Below are 22,099 nucleotides of genomic sequence, written 5' to 3'. Positions count from 1 at the left end.
TACAAACAGCCCTCCATATCTGTGGGTTCTACAACTCTAAATTTGATCTACTACAGATGGAAAATATTCAGAAAAAAACTCACATCTGTACTGAATACAAATATTTTTTGATATTATTCCCTAAAAAATACAGTATAACTACTATTTACCTAGCATTTACATTGTATTTGGTTTTATAAGTAAGCTAGAGATGATTTAAAGTGTATTGGAGGATATTCATAAGTTACATGCAAATACTATGCTACTTTATATATGATATTTGGGCATCTGTGGACTTTGGTATCCTTAGGGGTCCTGGAACCAATTCACCATGCATTCTAAGAGGCAACTATAAAACAAACATAGAAGATATACTTGATGGTTCAACAAACTTGTTTCAAGGCTGAGGCAAGAGGATCGCAAGTTCAAAGCCAGCCACAGCAGTTTATAATTTAGTTAATAGTAAACAATGTTAAGTAAGAAAATTTAAATAATAAATTACTTTAATATCAATTCAGTATGAGACACTATTTAATTGTCAGATTTAATTGTCAGATAAATAGAAAAGCTCTACAGATTAAATACTCTAGAAATTCAAGAAGTCCATAATTCTTATTTGAGATCTTAGCTCAAATATCACTTTCACAGGAAGTATTCTCTGAACCTCCAAGAAAGATAATGGCTCACCTTATAATCTGTCAATACCACATTCTTTTCCTTTATAAAATTTATCACCATCTATAAATATATGCCAGTGTGATTATTTATATCAAGCTCTCCTACCTGACTATAGGTAGGCACTCTCCAGTCTGTGTTCACCATGTACCCCCAAAGATTAGACAGAACATGATGTGATATCCACTCAATGATACTTATGGAATGAATACATGAACAATGCATAAGTAGTTGGTTAATAAGTTCTACTGAATTACAATTACTAAAAAAGGCAAGCACCAAAAATGTTCTGAACAGGTTAATGGTTATTAAGAAGAGAATGCTCACAGTACCTCAATGTATCATTCCAAAGTTGAATTATTAATTTCCAAGGAGAAAATATATATTTATAATGAAGAGATATGACAAACACCACCCTAACGAAATGTTCTCACAGAATAACCAATAGTTCAACATGCCGGCATGTGCATTTTCTAATGTGATACAATGACAAGTACAAACCATCACCTATATAGTTTTTTGTTTTGTTTTGGTTTGGTTTGGATTTTTTTGTACTGGGGATTGGAGCCCAGGGTGCTCTACCACTAAACTACATTCCCAGCCTTTTTTTTTTTTTTTTTTTTTTTGGAGACAGGGTTTCACTAGTTGCTTAGCCTGGCCTCAAACTCGTGATCCTCTTGCCTCAGCCTCTCAAGTAGCTAGGATTGTAGACATGTACCACTGTGTCCACCTATACAGTATTCTTGCTAAAAATACTTAGCCTGAATTTAATCATGAGGAAACTATTAGGCACATCTAGAATGTGAAGATTCTATAAGATAAATGATCTTAACTCATTTAAAAAATATAAAACACCCAGGGGCTGGGGATATAGCTCAGTGGTAGAGCATTAGCCTAGCATGCACAAGGATTTAATCTCCAGCACTGGGAAAAAAGAAGGAAAAAAGAGAGAGAGGGAGGGAGAAGGGGGGAAAAGGAGAAAGGAATGGATGGTTGTGATAGTATACCAGGAAAAAAGGAGAAAGAAGTGTAAGGGGTAAAATGATAAAAAGTGGTAAATCTACATAAAAGATTTATGTATCTGAAAGGTCTATTTTTTTGTAACTTTTCTATAGACTTGACATTTCTTAATAGAAAAGTATTAAAGCCATTCCTACACTGAATAGAGAAATTCTAGATAAAACTGATTGTGTCAAAGGGTTGAAACAGACAAATTTAAAAGCAAATGAGGGAAATATCCAGATGTCATAAACATAGAAAAAACAATGAAGCTAGCAAAGACAAACTGAAGGGTAGGCCTACCGTCTGAAAGCTTGAAGGAAGGGTGAGAATTATTGGCTGCAAATTTATAGAAGTTATAATTTACAGAAGAGGGGCCCAAGATGGCCTTTCTACATGAAGCCAAGAACTAGGGGAAAACTCTTCTTAAAAGCCCGAGACTTAGAGCAGAATGGAACAGAATACCGATAAATTCAACCTTGAGAAATTAGAATTCCAAACTTGGTCCTCACTCAGAAGTAAGAATGATATTAAGTCCTCCCATTCAGAAATACAACACAGTTTATCTCGATGCTTACTCAACTCTTCCTATGACTTTTAATAAAGATTTTAATTTTAAAAAGTCATTAAATACTGAACAGTCAGGAGAGAAGCGTACATGTGACTACAAAGAAGTAACACAAAGGAGATCTCTGTGGTGAAAGAATTGTGCTGCATCTTAATGTTGATGATAGTTACATGAATCTACACACATGATAAATGGCAGTGAACTACAACGAATTAACGTCAACCTCTTGTTTTGGACATTGTCTATATTTATGTAAGATGCAATCCAAAAATATTGAGTGAATGACGAATTCACAGGAACCCTTTAAACTATTTTGCAAATTCCTATGAATTATTTTTTTTTTTTTTTAGAGAGAGTGAGAGAGGGGGAGAGAGAGAGAGAGAGAGAGAGAGAGAGAGAGAGAGAGAGAGAGAGAGAATTCTTAATATTTATTTTTTAGTTCTCGGCGGACACAACATCTTTGTTGGTATGTGGTGCTGAGGATCGAACCCGGGCCGCACGCATGCCAGGCGAGCGCGCTACCGCTTGAGCCACATCCCCAGCCCTGAATTAATTATTACTATAAAATCAAAAGTTTTTTAAAAACAAAAAAGAAACAGGTTGTTAAAAACTGAATAAATAGGGCTGGGATGTACCCCAGTGGTTAAGTACTTGGCTAGCATGTGTGAGGCCCTAGGTTCAATCCCTGGCACCTAATACTAAAATAAACATGGGAGTAGGATGAGGGAAGGACATCTGTGGATGGGAGAGTCAAAGTCTAACATAAGGCAGATACCCTTTTGTAGAGGTGGCCTAGAATGTTAAAGATCTAGCAGAGTAACAATGTCACAGAAGGACAACCCATTGTGCTACACCAGAGTCCAAGAAAGTAAGGAGGGCATTCATGTGAAGGGGATGGTCTAAAACAGGAAGTCAGAGAGAGAGAGCTCCAGTGAATAAAAGGGGAATTCAAATGTGGAGAAGTGAGAAGGAGGCAGTGAGAAGGCAGTTCAGTATGCCAAATCAGAGCCTATGCATAATAAGACACAGGAAAAAGAAAATATGGCACTGATAGGACATCAGCTATATGGAAAAATGGATCAAATAAGTAATTATGTGAAGGGCAATAGGAGCAGGGTTTCTGACTGTTGGAAAAGGGAGTTACAATGTGAAAAAGGAAAACCTGAAAGAACTCTACAATGTTGGTTTAGAATTTTAGGTATCATTGTGAACAAATGAAATCAAATAAAGATTCTTTTGAGACATAAAATAAAGGTGCAAATATGTATGTGTATGTAAATGTGTGCATATATATACATTTTCTAGCTTTATTCAGTTACGGCCTTGGATCCCTACCTGGACCCCATGTAGTAATGAGCACACCTAGCAGCAGACTTGGTTTCTAAATATTATTTTCCTCTAAATGGAACAGGACTCAATGAAGAAATGACTGATTTCAGGGCTGGAGCAAAAAAAAGTACAAGAGCCGTGATGAAAATAGAGAAATGTAAACTCCCATATACACTGTGGTGGAGGAAATATAAAATGTTATGGCTCTTTTAGAAAACCTCAAAAAAGTTCCTAAAAAGAGTTAAACATTGGGGCTGGGGTTGTAGCTCAGTGGTAGAGCACTTGCATCGCCACGGGTGAGGCCCTGGGTTCAATCCTCAGCACCACAAAAAAATATAGGTAAATAAAGACATTGTGTCCATCTATAACTAAAAATTTAAAAAAAAATTTTTTTAAAAAGTTAAACATAAGCTGGGTATGATGGCATACACCTATAATCCCAGTGACTCAGGAGGCTGAGGTAGGGGGAGTGCATGCAAGTTCAAGCCCAGCCTCAGCAATTTACAGAGACCCTATCTCAAAATAAAAACAAAAAAGGGCTAGGATGTGGCTCAGTTTAAAGTGGCCCTGGGCCAAATCCCCAATACCACACACATATAAAAAGTTAAACATAGCTGACATATGACCTGGAAATTCCATGTCTCTGTATGCCAAGGGAAAACAGTTCCACAAAAAATTTGTACATAAATACTCACAGCAGTATTATTAATAATGGACAAAAAGTGAGAAAAAATCCAAATGTCTAACTTATGATTCAATAAATAAAATGTGGTTAAATATATATGAGACAATAAAAAAAGGATGAGGTGCTTACATAAGTTATGACATGGATAAATCTTAAAAACAATGTGGTTGGGTTGGGGTTGGGGCTCAGCGGTAGAGCACTCGCCTAGCATGTGCAAGGCCCTGGGTTCAATCCTCAGCACCACATAAAAATAAATAAAGATATTGTGTCCAACTACAACTAAAATAAATAAATAAATAAATATATATTTTTTTTAAATGTGGTTACCAAGCACGGTAGCACATGCCTATAATCCCCGCGCAGCTTGGGAGACTACAGCAGGAGGATCACAAGTTCAAGGCTAGTGAGATCCTGTCTCATAATAAAAAATTTTACAAAAGGGCTGGGATATGCTCAGTGGTCAAGCACCCCTGGGTTCAATACCTAGTATGAAAAAAAAAAGTATTGAAAGCTAAACAGTATTTGATTCCATTGATATGAAATATCTAAATAGGTACCTCCATAGAGTCAGAAAATAAATTTAAAATATCTGGAGATATTAGAGGTAAAGAGGGATTAACAATCAAACTTTCTTTCTGGAGTAATGAAAATGTTCTGGAATTAGTGGTGATGGTTGTATAACTTTTCAAACATATAAAAACCATTAAATTTAGACTTTAAAACGTGAATTTTATTGTATGTAAATTATATTTCAAGTTTTAATAAAGTGACAACAAGCCTTGAATATCTTGTATACTAAAAAGCAAGGAAGTACTCTAAAAATGATGGGGACATGGCAAAAGAACACAGATGCCAATTTTAAAGGGCTCCCACAGGCCAAATCAAGAGAAAATATAAGCATCAAAATAAATAACAATAGCAAAGAACTATAATCCACTGAATAAAAGAAAAACTATGAGTCTTTATAATATGAATAAATGAATCACAAGTGTGTTGAAAGAGAATACATAGTTTCAAGGCACTTCCCATCAAACAAATTTTATTCATTGCCAAAATAAAAAAGAGTAATGTCAGATTGGGTGTGGGGTGAAGCATGCCTATAATCCCAGCTATTTGGAAAACTGAAGCAATAGAATTGTGAATTTGAGGCCAGCATGGGCACTATAGCAAAACCTGTCTTAAAAAAAAAAAAAAAAAAAAAAGGAGGTGGGGAGGAGAAAATGCATAACCTAAATCCATACATGAGGAAATATTAAACAAACCCAAATTAAGAAACATTCTACAAAATAAGTGGTCTATAATCTTTGAAAATGTCAAAGTCAAGAGAAAGAGAGTCAAAGTCTATAGAACTTTTTTATACTGAAGACTAAAGAGGCATGACAATTACATACAACATGTGATTCTAAACTAGATCCTCTTGATATAAAAAACATTATTTGGACAAGTAACAAAGAATGAAGACCAAAGATTAGATGGTGGTAATGCATCAATGCTAATTCCTTTTAATGGCTACTTTATATTTATGTAGCAAATGTCCGTTTGCAGGAAACTCACAGTAAAACATTTAAAACTCATGAAGCTTACAGCTAACAACTTACTCTCAAATGGGTCAAAGAAAAAAATGTTCTCTGTACTAAATTTGCAACTTTTCTATAAGCTTGAGACTAATTGTATTTCTTAAATTACACTAAAAATGTCTGTCATATTTTTAATTTGTAGAGCACTTTCTTTTTCTGATCCTTTTATGACATCTTCTCTTACCTCTTGGATGCAATTACCTACAGCGCTTTGTTTTAACATTTCCTATTTTCAATATTACTTATTTCCTTCAAGATTCTCTTTTGTACTTATGTGTTTTGGTCTCTGTCTATCCCATTGGAGGCTTTCCCCAAATGCCAACCTGTTTAACAAATGAAGTACTAAAAGCCAACTGGAAACTATGCATAAATGTAGCTTGTCCACTAAGTGTCTACTGTATAGTGATTGTTGTTGTGGTGGTGGTGGTGGTGGTGGTGGTGGTGCTGCTGCTGCTGCTGCTGCTGCTGGGGATTGAACCCAGGGCCTTATGCATGTGAGGCAAACACTCTACCAACTGAGCTATATCCCTAAACCCCATACTGCATATTGATTGACTGGGAACATGTGTGTCCCTTTGGGAATACGTGTAAATCTTTTCTTTCAACTCCAGAGAGGAACTATCTAATCTCCCATAAAAGGGCACAGAGATATACTACCTGACAGCTACTTTCTGACCAAGTAGAGAAAGGAGTAAATGGAAGGTCCCACCTTTCATTATATAGGATTTCCCTTATTTTCCCTGACTTCATTATAGCGTCTCATGCCCGATATCTGTTTTGTTTAAGTTCTCCAAGTCTTTTTTGAGACTTTGGTTTCATTCTCCAAAGAAAAGAATTCTTTATTTGCCTTTTTATAAAAGTATCTGTCTTTTAACGAAACTAGTAGCTCACTAGGGCTAGAGATGTAGTTAAATGTTAAAGAGTGCTTGTCTACCACCCACAAGACCCTGGGTTCAATACCCAGTACTACAAAACAGAAGCTCACTAAATATTCATACATATATATTCAAAGAAGAATATAATTACTTAATTGAGTATAGTTTCTCCCTGAGAACCTCTTCATTTGACTTCTTATTTCTAGGTCTCTTTTATTCTTTATTGAGCAGTGGTCTTTTAGACATTCGTTACAATTTCAATTTTAGAGATCCTATTCTTACTATAGCACTGATCAGAATGCTACTTTTATGTCTTCCTCATTGATTATCCTTCTTTATGCCACACATTAATAACATAAAACATGTATACACTTGGACAAATATTCTTGAGCATCTACTATTTAACAAGCACTGTTGTAGGTTACAATGATAAATAAGATAATGTCCCTAATGTAAAGGAGTACAATATCTCATGGGAAGATGAATGAGTAAACTTCAAATTTAAAGTAATATGGCATATACTAATTGATATATGCACTGTGTGCCATGAAACCAAAGAAGAGATGACTCTAAATGAGACTGACACAAAGCTGTATTATTTGGGATACATTATTATATTAAATATTCCATGAATTTTTAGTGGTTCAAATGAGAGAAGTTTATTTCTCATAATAATCAAGTTCAAGTCTTCCATATATGCAAGAAACTCTATTGAATACAGGTCCTTCCACCTTGGATCTCCACTATATACAGGACAATACTATTCAAGGTGCTAATTCTCAATAATAATAAACACTGGATAAAGACCTGCTAGCAAAAAAAGAAAACAAGTTGAACTAAACAAAATTCCTTATCTCAGTATGGCCCAATCACAGCTTAAGAAATGCATGTGGTTGGTGGGCCATACTGATTAGCACTGCCCTAAGATGTAGTTCTTTGATCTGTTTCATCAAAGTTGGGACACAGTCATATCTAGGTTGAGACAGAAAGGTTTCATTTTCTTTCAGAAAAAAGAGTAGGCATATTAATCTATTTAAAACACAAACCTGGAAGTGGCACATATATCTTTGCTCACATTTCTTTGCTAAGTTTAGTCACATAGTTACATCAAGTTGCAAAGAACGCTGAATGAAATGTCACATCACACCTGCAGCTACTATAGAAGTGAAAAATGGATTTTAGTAGATTTGGACAGTTTTTGCTACAGTAGGTAGAAAACTTCCTAAAGAAGCAATGCTTCATAAAGAAAATATTTTGCCAGGTAAAGGATAGAAGGTCACTACGTTCTCGAACACCCATGTGAGAAGGCTAGGGGACAAGAAACAGTGTACCTGCCCGCCATGCCAGACCTCCTCTCCTGTGTCTCCCCACTGGACCTCTTGCACCCAGCTCCACATCTACCAACGCAGGGCTCCCCTTGCCACCTTCATCTTAGGACACTGCAACCGCCACCACAGCCCCCTCAAAGGGTAGCCTCTACCTGGGGACACCAGCCATAGGAAGCTGTCCACTGCAGCACCACCTGCCACAGCACTACATCTCCAAATAGGCCACCCAACACCACTACATGACCCACCCGTGCTGCCCCACCTCTCAAAACGATTGCCTCCATCTTGAAACACCTCTGCCACCATCTTGGGGGACCTCCACTATTGCCTTTGCCAACTTTAGTTGGGAAAGCTTCCATCTTGGGACACCGATGGGGGGCCTGGAACCCCAACATCAAAGTACCTACAGTCTCCCAAACTCCTCAGCTACCAACCCAGCCCAGTGCTTGCAGCCAGGGGGCCAGCCTGCAGCTCTCAATGCCTGGTCCTAATCTGTCTGATACAGAACAGCTCTCCATGACAGATGCCCAGGTCCTAGTGCTCAACGTTCAGGACCTCTGGAGAGAGAGATTCCTGATTGGGAAGTAGCAAAAGAGATAGAGTTTGGAGACTACATTACAGACCAGGAATTGTGGGGTCCACAGGTAATGAAGGGGCTAAGACCAGGCTCCCATGCCACCTCACATGAGTGAACCCCAAAGGAAATTCTAAGGAGAAGTCTTCCAATTGGGCCTGGCAATTGCTATATCCTGCCTCTAGGAGTTCCACCTCCAAAATTAATCCTCCCAAGCCTAGTAACCTTCGCTATCCTGAGGGTGAAGATAACTCCAGACAACCCCACCTTTCAGATAAGAAGGGAAACAGGGAAGATATTGAACTCCAACAGAAACAATCATTCAGTTTTTCTTCAAGATTTTTTTTCCTACCCTCACAACCCCAACATTTGTGAAACCAAGTACTTTCCATGCAGACTACTCAAGAATGAGATGTCTGAATAGTATTTTATAGTTTTGTTGTATATCCTTTTATTTTTATATCTTTTTCTTTTGCTATTTAATTTTTTTTAACTCTCTATATAATTTTCCTGCCATTTATCTGTCTCCCTGGAGTCTCTTTCGCTCTTTTTTCCTGCTAAAAGCTGAAAGGAAAGTGAGGAACCAGGAGGCAGGTGAGTGAGAAATGAAAGACAGAGACCAGGCAGAGATACACATGAGAGTTTGTCAGAGGTGACAAATAAAGACACATCTCTCCATAGAAGTAGAGAAGCAAAACAGGCTTGGAGTTCAGGACTTTTATGGGACAGGCTCAGGGATTAGAGCCCGGTGGGTCCTAATGCAGGGGTTTAAGGGTGAGGTTGGTATGCGGGAGTAATGATACACCCTTGGGCTGGAAATTAAAATTTTTCTTAAAATGACAGCTATCACTTAAGATGGCCATCAAGATGCTAAGCAAAGATCTTACAAAAGCCAACTTCTTTGATTCCTCTTTCATGCTTTCTATAATCTAATACCTCTATATTCTTGCCTCCTAACTCATCAACATCTCATGCTACACACCCTGCCTTATCTACCATTAGAAAATGTAGAGTCTTCACAATCCTACTATTTATATTGTAGGTAATAATTGAACACATTATTTCTGTTTATTGTGACAAAACTGTAAACATCTTAATAGGAGCTATTTGGTGTAAGTCCGCATATTGTTTGCATTGGGTGCAAACAGGTATTGGAAACCTGCAGGGACACTATAAATGTATAGGGTAGAAACTAACATCTCAGATCTGCACTGCTAGAGAGTAAGACACACAAACAACCTGAAAAAACAAGGGAAGAAAGCCCCCAAACAAACCAAGATGCTATAATAATAGAATCATTGACAGCACAGTAGAAGAAATGTCAGAGAAGGAGTTCAGAATGTACATAATTAAAATAATCTGTGAAGTAAAGGATGATATAAGAGAAAACACAGGCAGAAAAAGATCACTTCAATAAAGAGATAAGAGCAAACGCAGCAAGCAAAAGATTACTTCAATAAAGAGAGATTCTGTGAGGGAAAAAAAACAGAAATCCCTGAGGTGAAGGAAACAATAAACCAAATTTAAAATTCAATAGAAAGCATCACCAACAGACTAGATCACTTGGAAGACAGAACCTCAGGCAATGAAGACAAAATATATAATCTTGAAAATAAAGTTGACCCCACAGTGAAGATGGCAAGAAACCATAAATAGAACTTCCACGAATTATGAGATAACATGAGAGGACCAAATTTAAGAATTATTGTAGAGAGGAAGGAACAGAGATACAAACCAAAGGAATGAACAATCTATTCAATAAAATAATATCAGAAAATTTCCCAAACCTGAAGAATGAAATGGAAAGTCAAATACAACAGACTTACAGTACACCAGATTAACAAAATTGTGAAAGATCCACACCAAAGTACATTATAATGAAATAGCCTACATACAGAATAAAGATAGAATTTTAAAGGCCCCAAGACAAAAAAGTATCAGATTACATATAAGAGGAAACCAATTTGGATCTCAGCAGATTTCTCAACCTAGACCCTCAAAGCTAGGAGATCTTGGAATAATATATACCAAGCTTTGAAAGAAAATGGATGCTAACCAAGAATTTTATATCCAGCAAAATTAAAATTCAGATTTGATAATGGAAAAAAAAAACATTCCATGATGAACAAAAGTTCAAAAAATTTACAACTAAAAAGCTTGCACTACAGAGCATCCTCAGCAAAATAGTCCATGAGAAGAAAATGCAAATCAGCACAGGGAGGAACTACACTTAAAAAAAGACAAAGAAGGGCTGGAGTTGTGGCTCAGTGGTAGACCATTTGCCTAGCATGTGTGAGGCACCGGGTTCAATTCCCAGCACCACATTAAAAAAAAAAAAAAAAGAAGAAGAAGAAACCAAGTCAAGTTAAAAACCAAAAATAAACCAACACCTGGAGACTAAATAATATGCTACTGAATGAACAATGGATAGCAGAAAACATCAGGGAGGAGATAAAAAAAATTCTTAGAAGTAAATGAGAACACTGATAAAACATATCAAAATCTCTGGGACATTATGAAGACAGTGCTAAGAGGAACATTGCACTGAGCTCATTCACTAAAAAAAAAAAAAATCAACAAATAAATGACCTAACATTACATCTCAAAGCTCTCAAAAAGAACAATTCAACACCAAAAGTAGAAGACAGAACATAACTAAAATCAGAGATGAAATCAATGAAACTGAAACAATAGAAAAAAATTTTTAAAATTGACAAGGAGCTGGGATTGTGTAAAGTGTTTGCCTACCATATATGAGGCACTGGGTTCAATCCTCAGCACTACATAAGAATAAATAAAATAAAGGTATTGTGTCCATCAACAACTAATAAATATTTTTTTAAAACTGACAAAACAGTACTGGGTGGTAGCTCAGTGGTACAGTGCTTGCCCAGCATGTGTGGAGCACTGGGTTCAATTCTTAGCACCACATATAAATAAAATAAAGGTCCATTGACAATTAAAAAAAAATTAAAAAGGGACAAAACAAAAAGTTCTTTGAAGAAATAGATAAAACTGATAAACGCTTAACCACACTAACAAAGTGGAGAGAAAAAACTCAAATTACTAAAATTCGTGATGAAAAAGGAAATATCATAATGGACACTACTAAAATACAGAAGATAATTAGAAACTATTTTGAAATTTATACTCCAATAAAATAGAAAATCTCAACGACATCAACAAATTTCTAGAGACATTCGGTCTACCCAAACTGAATCAAGAGGATATATACAATTTAAACAGATCAATTTCAAGCAATGAAATTGAAGACACCATTAAAACCTACCAAGAAAAGCCCAAAATCAGATAGATTCTCAGCCAAGTTCTATAAGAACTTCGAAGAAGAATTAACACCAATATTCCTCAAATTATTCCATGAAACAGAAAAGGAAGGAACCCTTCCAAACTTATTCTATGAAGCTAATATCACCCTGATACCAAAACCAGACAAAGACACTCAAGGAAAGAAAACTTCAGATCAATATCCCTCATAAACACAGATGCAAAAATTCTCAATAAAATTCTGGCAAATCACATACAAAACCATATTAAAAAGGCAGTGCACCATGAACAAGTGGCATTCATTCCAGGGATACAAGGTTGGTTCAACATATGGAAATCAATAAACATAATTTATCATATCAATCGACATAAAGATAAGAACCATATGATCATCTCAATAAATGTAGAAAAAGCATTTGACAAAATACAACACATCTTCATGTTCAAACCACTAGAAAAATTAGGGATAACAGGAACATACCTCAACATTGTAAAAGCTATCTATGCTAAGCCCAAGGTTAACATCATTCTAAATGGAGAAAAACTGAAAGCGTTCCCTCTCGAAACTGGAATAAGACAAGGATGCCCTCTTTCACCACTTCTATTCAACACAGTCCTTGAAACTCCAGCCAGAACAATTAGACACATGAAAGAAATTAAAGGGATACAAATAGGAAAAGAACTCAAACTATCACTATTTGCCAATGACATGATTCTATACATAGCGGATCCAAAACATTCCACCAGAAAACTTCTACAGCTAATAAATGAATTCAGAAAAGTAGGAGTATATAAAATTAACACCCATAAATCAAATGCATTTCTGTACATCAGTGATGAATCCTCTGGAAGAGAAATTAGGAAAATTACCCTGTTCACAATAGCCTAAAACACAAAACAAAACAAAACAAAAAAAACACCTTGGGAATCAACCTAACAAAACAGGTAAAAGACTTCTACAATTAAAACTACTGAACACTAAAGAAAAAAATTGAAGAAAACCTCAGAAGATGGAAAGATCTCCCTTGTTTTTGAATAGGGAGAATTAATATTGTCAAAATGGACATACTACCAAAAGCATTATACAGATTTAATGCAGTTCCAATTAAAATCCCAAAGACATTCCTCATAGAAATAGAAAAAGCAACCTGAAATTCATTTGGAAAAATAAGAGACCCAGAATAGCCAAAGCAATCCTTAGCAAGAACAGTGAAACAGGAGGCATCACAATACCAGACCCGTAAACTATACTACGGAGCTATAGTTAACAAAAATGGCATGGTATTGGCACCAAAATAGACATGTAGACTAGTGGTACAGAATAGAGGAAACAGAGACAAACCCACATAAATATGGTTATCTCACACTAGACAAAGTCACCAAAAACACACATAGGAGAAAAGACAGCTATTCAACAAATGGTGCTGGGAAAACTGAAAATCCTTAGGTAGCAAAATGAAATTAAATCCCTATCTCTTAATCTGCACAAAACTCAACTCAGAGTGGATCAAAGACCTAGGAATTAGACCAGAGACTCTGCATCTAACAGAAGAAAAAGTAGGCCCAAATCTTCATCATGTCAGCTTAGGACCAGACTTCCTTAACAAGACTCCTAAAGCACAAGAAACAAAATCAAGAATCAATAAATGGGAAGGATTCAAACTAAAAAATTTCTTCTCAGCAAAGGAAATAATCAATAACGTGAGGAGGGAGCCTACAGAATGGGAGAAAATCTTTACCGTATGCACCTTAGATAGAGCACTAATCTCCAGGATATATAAAGAACTAAAAAACTTAACACCAAGAAAACAAATAACCCAATCAATAAATGGGCTAAGGAACTGAGTAGATACTTCATAGAAGAAGATATCAATTGATCAACAAATATATTAAAAAAATGTTGGGCTGGAGTTTTGGCTCAGCAATAGAAGGCTTGCCTAGCACATGCAAGGCTCTGGGTTCGATCCTCAGCGCCACATAAAAATAAATAAATAAAGATATTGTGTAAAACTTCAACTAAAAATTAAATATTTTTTAAAAATGTTCAACATCTCTAGCAATTAGAGAAATGCAAATCAAAACTACTCTAAGATTTCATCTCACTCCAGTCAGAATGGCAGCTATTATGAATAGAAACAACAGTAAGTGTTGGCGAGGATGAAGAAAAAAGTACGCTCATTCATTGTTGGTAAAACTGCAAACTGGTGAAACCAATATGGAAAGTAGTATGGAGATTCCTTGGAAAACTTGGAATAGAACCACCATTTGCCCCAGCTATCCCATTCCTTGGTCTATACCCAAAGGACTTAAAAACAGCATACTACAGGGACACAGCCACATCAACGTTTATAGCAGTACAATTCATAATAGCTTAATTGTGGAACCAACCTAGATGCCCTTCAGTACATGAATGAATAAAGAAAATGTGGTGTGTGGGTGTGTGTATATACACACACATACATATACACACACACACATACATACACATACACAACACACACACACATACACAATGGAATATTATTCAGCCTTAAAGAAGAATGAAATTATGGCATTTGCACATAAATGGATGGATAAGGAGAATATCATGCTAAGCAAGTCAGTCAATCCCAAAAAACCAAAGATAAAATGTTTTCTCTGGTAAGTAGATGCTGATCCATAATGGGGGAGGGAGGAAAGAGAAGAATGGAGAAACTTTGGATTGGGCAGAAGGGAGCGAGAGGAGAGGAGAGGGTATAGGGGTTGGGAAAGATGATGAAATGAGAAAACATTATTATCTTATGGATGTATGACTGCACGAATGGTGTGACTCTGCAACATATACAACAAGAAAAATGAAAAGTTGTGTTGCATTTGTGTATAATAAGTCAAAATGCATTCTGCTGTCACAAAACTAATTAGAACGACAAAAAAAATAGTTTGCCAATTGCAGACCCAGAAGTTTTAGTGAAGACAACATCACTGTCAAATGCCTCTGCTCCATCCTCAACTAGAGAAAAGAAGTTCAATTTCTTTCTTCTTCTTCTTTTGTAGTATTTTAGTTACTGATGGACCTTTATTTTTTATTTATTTATATGTGGTTCTGAGAATCAAACTCAATGCCTCACACATGCTAGGCAAGCACTCTGCCACTGAGACACAACCCCAGTCCCAAGAAGTTCAATTTCTTTCCTCCTTTCCCTTCCCTTCCCTTCCCCTCCCTCCCTTCCTTCCTTCATTTTATTTATTTATTTATTATATTTATTTTTTGGTGTAGATGGACACAACACAATGCATTTTATTTTTATGTGGTGCTGAGGATCGAACCCGGGTCCTGCCCATGCTAGGCGAGTGCTCTACCACTGAGCCACAATCCCAGCCCAAGAAGTTCAATTTCTTATCACATTTAATTTCTTATCCTATGACTTTCCTCATAATTTATACATAAACACAAGAGAACTCAGCCAGACAATACAACACTACTTACTAGTGAAGAGTATGATCAGTTTCTCAAACTAGTCTCACCTGCACAACTTCCTACCATACACTGTCCTATAAACTATCATTAGACTTGAAAAGAAAAAAAAAAAAAAACCTTACATGATTCTTAGGAAAAAAAAATCAGATTTCTACTTTATAAAAACTAATGAAATACTCCAGTTTTCTGCTGGAAATTATTGCTCTTCAAACTAATATAAATACAAAATAATATATTTAAATCTATAATTCTGATTCTCTATTCCCAAATTAGTTTTACTATTTAGCTCTTACATGACTAAGATAAATGACATTAACTGGGCAGATATGCCACTATTTTCTCCTAAAAAACTGCAAAAATACATGTTTTTTTCATGCTGAAATTATCTTTCTACAATCAAGGTAGCAGAAACTGATTATATTTTTTTTTAGGTAGTTGATAGACCTTTATTTTATTTATTTATATGTGGTGCTGAGAATCAAACCCAGTGCCTCACACATGCCAGGCAAGTCTCCACTGCTGAGCCACAGTCAGAGCCCTGTGGTGACATAATTAAAAGCAATTTTAAAATACTCTATTTCTCTGGATTAACATCAAGTCTTTTTGAAAAACTCTACTATTGATTTAACAAGATACAATAAGTGAAGCAAACAGCAAAAATACAACAACATTATTTTCTATATATCTAGTTGTTTTCTCAAGTCCAATCTCAAAGAAAAATAAGAACATTGGTTTTCTTACCTTTTTCTCCTTATGAATGTGATAAAGGACAGACTTCTCTGTGCTTATTCATGATGCCTGCTGCACCACCAGCCAGTCCTGCTGACTCAGTATGGTGGTCTGTTTGATCCTAAAGGAAAAAACAGATCATTTCATTTGCTTAACAGTAAGCCCTAATTTTCATCATATAAGACTATCATAGCCAGACAATAAAAGCAATGGGGATTAACAATAAATTATAATTAACACCTTCAGATTCAAAGACCTCCTCTGCATGGAAGGCAGCAACACAAAAATCATACTGTCTTAGAAGGCCAAAAGTTGGAAGTGTAAAGGAAGAGTTAAGGATTTCCACATGCTTTTCTTCAATGGATAATGTGTAAACATCAACAACAAGCTCTTTCTAACCAATGACTTTAATTATATTAATTCATAAAAATACCATTTACTTTATGTATAACAGAGCCTCCAAGAATCCAAACTAAGAAACTGCTGTTTCATGAGAATACACTCTGGTATGATTTTTTTTTCCTATACATCCAGAATTTTTAAATTGTTTCAAAATCTTCCTGTTGAGATTTTTATTGCCAAACAACTGTTCTTCCTCCAAATGAATTCTTTGTGGATTATAGTCCACTGCTTTATAAAGAAATGGATCTATTAATCCAATATTAACCTTTATTGTCAGTAGTATGGAAGACAGTGCTTCCTCAAATGTGACTCCCTTCTTCTGAATGAACATAGGACAATATCTGTGAAGTCATAGTAGTCCAACTTAAATGTCTATCTAATTGCTTATAGAAATTCCTTAACCTTAAATGAGATTAGTAGTTGAAACTAATCAGAATAAAACTAAGACCATCCTACCTTCAATATAAAAAGGCCAACATTTAGTATTTTCAGAAAAGATAATCATCTTAGAGATAATCTAATGAACACGACTTCACTTAAAGATAAACTGAGGCATCAGAAGAAATTTCCTGTAATTATTATAGATACTTCATTATCTGATGTGAAAATGATGGGATTACTAAAAAACTAGAATGCAAGAAAATATAACTAAAATTCAAGTTTCCAGAGACCAATGAATGAAAATTGCTGGTGTTGGGTTGGGGTTGTGAGGCCCTGGGTTTGATCATCAGCACCATAAAAAGTAAATAAAATAAAGGTACTTGGGGCTGGGGCTGCACTCAGTGGTAGAGCGCTCGCCCAGCACATGTGAGGCACTGGGTTCAAACCTCAACACCACATAAAAATAAATACATAAATTAAAGACATTGTGTCCAACTATAACTAAAATAAATAAATAATAAAATAAAATAAAGGTACTATGTCCATCTACAACTAAAAAAAAATTTAAATCATTGTTCTATCTTCAAGAACTTCAAAAATATGTTTATGGTATGATATACTCTAAATGAGAAGAGCTATTGATGCTAAGAAACAAACTATCAAATAAATGATTGAATCATATCAAAAGTAAGAAAAGGCAGTATGGGGGGTAAAGAATCAAGGTCAAATGAAAATAATGCCAAAGTAAGTTTCTTCCATTCAATGTGTAGCTAATTAAAGATCCTTCTTTTTAAATAATAAATTTTAAATGAATAAAATCAATTCTATAGACCCAATATCAAATCCTGTGTGTATCTATATTTACTTTTGTTATTTTTTTAATGTATGAAGCAATTCCAGTAATGTAATGGTTAATTTTACATGTGTGTAATGGTTAATTTTATGTGTCAAATTGATTGGAATATACGGTGCCCAGACTAAACACTATTTCTGAGTGTGTATGTGAGGGTGTTTCCAGATGAGATTAGTATTTGATTCAGTGAACTGAGTAAAGCAGATTGCTCTCCAGTATAAGTGGGCATTTTCCAATCCATGGAGGGCCTAAATAAAACAAGGTAGAAGAAGGAATTCGTTACATTTTGTGTGTGTGTGTGTGTGGTGTGTTGTTACGGTATGTGGTATGTGGTGTTGTGTCTGACTGGTTTAGGTAAGACATTAGTCTTGTCCTGTTCTCAAACTGGAACTTAGATTATTGCTCCTGTTGTTCCTTTTTACCATTTTAGTAAAGAAAGGAAAAAAGAGAGTGTATGTGTGTATATTCATTCCATTCTATTTAATCATAAAAGTCTCCATTTTTATCTTTGAGAAATAATATACACTGAAATGTATGACTGCATTCTGATATGGTTTGGATATGATTTTTTGAGTATGTTCCCAAAGTTAATGTGTTAGAAGCTTGATCCCTAGTGTGGCAATAGGGAATATAATGAAACCTTTAAGAAGTGGGGCCCTAGGGCTGAAGATATGGCTCTGTTGGTAGAGTGCTTGCTGCACACGTACAAGGCCCTGGGTTCAATCCCCAGGTGCCTACGCATGCACGTACACACACACACACACACACACACACACACACAGTGGTGCTCTCTGAAACCATGAGTCAAAATAAACTTTTCCTCCAAGTTTTTCTTGTTGGACATACTGTTCACATCAACGCAAAGCTGATGAAAACACCATGTAACTTCCAAGGTTAGTCCTTTAAAGGTACACATTTCATCACATAATCATCACCACAGCATAATCATTGCACCTTGTTTTCTCAGTCCAAAACTGGTTTGTAAACATTTCATTATGTAATCATCACATGGTATAATTCTATTTGTCATATCACTTAGAAAGTAAACAGAGCAGCAATGTATTCTCAGCACATGTGCACTGTCAGTGTATTTCCAAAAGTTAACTTGTGGAGTGTATTTAGAGTGTTGGCAGTACTAACGGTAAACACATCTTATATGAGTACCACTGAGGACAGCATGTCAGATAACAAAATTAATAATAATAGCACAGAACCTTTGAACACAGAAGTTAAATTTTATAAGTCCATACTTCCCAACATTGTAGTAAATTTTCTCAACTATAAAATATTCAACTATAATGCACAAATCAATAACAACTAAAGTGTTAACTTTTTTCCCTTCAGACTAATAAAATGTTCACTAAACTGTCATTTGTACTGCTCAATTTTAACATATATTCAAGAGTATTTCATGCATCCTAATCTTGCAACAAATACAATTTAGTAATAGATGATCTTTAAGTAATACCATCACATTTTTTTTCTAAGAAAATCTTCACATAATGATTGCATCCCACTTTTTTACAACAAAAAAAAAACTGGCATAAAATCTGTGATGATTATGAGGTGAAATATACTAATGCAGCCTCTGCCTAGTCCTTTTGGAACACTCATGCTTAAAGCCCAGTTACCATGCCAAAGAAAACACATGGAGAGGACACATGTTGAAGATTTGGTCCATGAGCCTCTCTACAAATGTGAACAAGCAAGCCTCAAGATGACTCTAGCCCCAACCATTAACTGACTACAATTGTACAAAGACCCTAAGAGAGAACCACGTGGCTGAGCCCAGTCAATTTCCAGAACCATAAGATTATGATAATTAAATTGCTGTTTGAAACTATTACATTTTGTTATAGTAATTACATAGTAATTATATAGCAATAGTCAAAAAGAAATACCAAGTTAGAAATCTGATACTCTTCAAATTAATATAAATATTTTAAAGAAAAAGAGTAAAAACTATAAGGACAGGCAAGAAAGATGCACTGATGGAAGACTTTCCTCTATTGAGATACTTAGCTCTGACTCTAGATTTGTGTAAACCACTCAATAAAATCAGCTTTGGGCCTCTTAGAGTAGTTTAGAAAATAACTAATGTTATCCAAGCAAAAAGCTAGCTTTTCATATTTTTCCTCCTAACCATATATACTACTCTAATAATAAATAAAAATTTCTGAAAAATGCATTTTTTTTCATTTCATTACTTTTCCAGTGCTAGTTTAATACTCCCTATTATTCCAGGCTGGCATCCTGGAATTTGTCTAGCTTCCCAGCTCCTTAATGAGCTTAATCATCCTTCACCTGTCCCACCCACTCAGAAACTCAACTGTCATTCTAGATCCTCTCCATTATTCCTCTAACCTCTACATTCAAACTCCTAAGTCTTATCATTCTGTTTTTAAATCTTTCATATCCACCCACCTCTCTACATTCCCATTGCCATAATCCAGTTACTTGTAAGAATCCTAATAATTTCCCTGCCCTCCCGTTTTGTATACATCTAGCCCACTCTCTATACAAATGCAAAAAACAAATCTGCTTATATCTTTTTCATACTTAACACCATTCAACAGCAACCTACTGCCTCTACACTAAAGGCCACAGCTCCAAAACATAGCTGTAAATGTTCTTTTTAATTTGGTTTCCGCTTACCTCTCTAGTATGATATATTTTGTGTTCTCAAATTCTTATTCTATTTCCTATTCATCTTAATCAATAAGAATTTTCAATTCCCAATCTTGTCTATCTCCATTCCCCATAATAAGCCTTCATACCAACACATGCTTCAACATGGATAGACCTTGAAAATATTATGTTAAAAAGCCAATCACTGAGGCTGAAGTTGTGGTTCAGTGGTAGAGCACTTGCCTAGTACATGTGAGGCACTGAATTTGATCCTCAGCACCACATAAAAATAAATACATAAATAAAATAAAGGTATTATTGTGTTCATCTACAACTAAGAACACATTTTTAAAAAAGACAACCATTGACAACTACATACCATATAGTTTTATTGGTATGAAATATTCACAATAGGCAAATACATAGAGACAGAAAGTAGGATAGTGATTTCCAGGGCCTGCAGGAAAGAGGAAATGGAAGATGTTAATAGGTACAGGGTTTCTTTCTAGGGTGATACAAATATTCTGGAATTAGACAATAGGGTTGATATATAACACTGAATATACTGAAAATCATTGAATGTATATTCAAAAGAGTAAATTTTATGGTATGTGAATTATATCTAAATAAAATAGTTATGTTTAATACCAAGCAAAAAAAAAATCAAAAACAAAAACAAGCCTTCACATGTGTTATTATTTAGGCCTTGAGTACTCTCCAACACTTTGCTGCTGCCACTGTTACTTAACTCTTAATTATTCTCATCATCCTACCTTATACAACATTTCTTCCATTAAGCCCTTTTGATCTAGGTCTGGGATAGGTGCCTCTTTGTTGTATATCTTTTACTACTATCATGGCACTTATCAGCTGATTAATGATTCATAATTTTTTAACTGTTTGTCTCCCCTTTCCAGGCTATTAAGGTTTTTCAGGATAATCCTTCAACTTTTCATCAAGGTTTTTTTTTCCTTTCTTTTCCTTTTTTTTAAAATCCTTTTTTACTGTTTAATTGTGACCTCAATGGTTCATGGCCACTTATACAGTCTCCTATTTGTTTGTCTTCTCATCTCTAGCATTTTTGAAGCCAGTTATTTTACATAGATTAGTTTTTTGTGAACTAGGATGTTTTATTAGCATATCTTAGTTTGGGTTTTGTATTCTTTTATTTTTATTTTTAATTATTTAAATTTTTGCTTTATATATATTTTTTTCTCCTACCTGTTTCCTGATTCTCTTTTTTCTGCTAACAGCCAATCTCTGTTGTTCTCTTTCACTCTTCCTTTAATCTTTTTCTTCTGTCTTCTCTCCTCTTTCCTCATAATCATCATATCATATATCACTTCTATTCATTTCCTGTCCACCATTTGAAAATGTAAACTCTGTTGCAAACTTGCTGTTTTTATTATAGGCAATAACTGATCACATCACTTCTATGTATTGTGATAATTAACATTATAGATATCATAGCAGAAACTATTTTGTTTAATGCTATCAATTGTTTGCATTGGTAGTTGTTATTATTTGTTTCCCCCTAAATAGTGAAGTACTGGAAACCTTCAGGAATACTATAAGTACACAGGGTAGAAACTCTATTGCCTCAGACCCACACTGTTAGATGGGTAGACAAGCAACATGAAAACACAAGGGAACAAACTGCCCCAAGCAAACCAAGATACTCCAATAACAGAATTCATAAACACCACAGTGAAAGAAATGTCAGAGAAGGAGTTCAGAATGTACAAAATGAAATTGATCTGCAAAGTAAAGTATGA

The 22,099-nt window shown here is 35.3% G+C and overlaps 1 protein-coding gene and 1 non-coding gene across 6 annotated transcripts in view; both read right to left on the bottom strand.

The window, feature by feature from the left end:
• The window catches only part of Zfyve9 (zinc finger FYVE-type containing 9), a 175,484-nt gene that overhangs the window by 100,506 nt on the left and 52,879 nt on the right, over positions 1-22,099 (bottom strand). For all 5 annotated transcript variants that reach the window (XM_078026249.1, XM_005326071.4, XM_078026250.1 and 2 more), the window contains one exon: positions 16,073-16,181. The gene's annotated coding sequence lies outside the window, so the exon portion shown is untranslated. The remainder of the gene's footprint in view (positions 1-16,072; positions 16,182-22,099) is intronic.
• On the bottom strand, positions 6,270-6,339 carry Trnav-cac (transfer RNA valine (anticodon CAC)). The gene has a single exon. It is a non-coding gene; the product is annotated as a tRNA-Val (tRNA).

Source organism: Ictidomys tridecemlineatus, chromosome 11 (genome assembly GCF_052094955.1).
Source record: "Ictidomys tridecemlineatus isolate mIctTri1 chromosome 11, mIctTri1.hap1, whole genome shotgun sequence".
In the NCBI taxonomy this organism is placed as follows: domain Eukaryota; kingdom Metazoa; phylum Chordata; class Mammalia; order Rodentia; family Sciuridae; genus Ictidomys; species Ictidomys tridecemlineatus.
The sequence above is the reverse complement of the archived record's forward strand: the minus strand, read 5'-3'. Positions and strand labels throughout refer to the sequence as shown.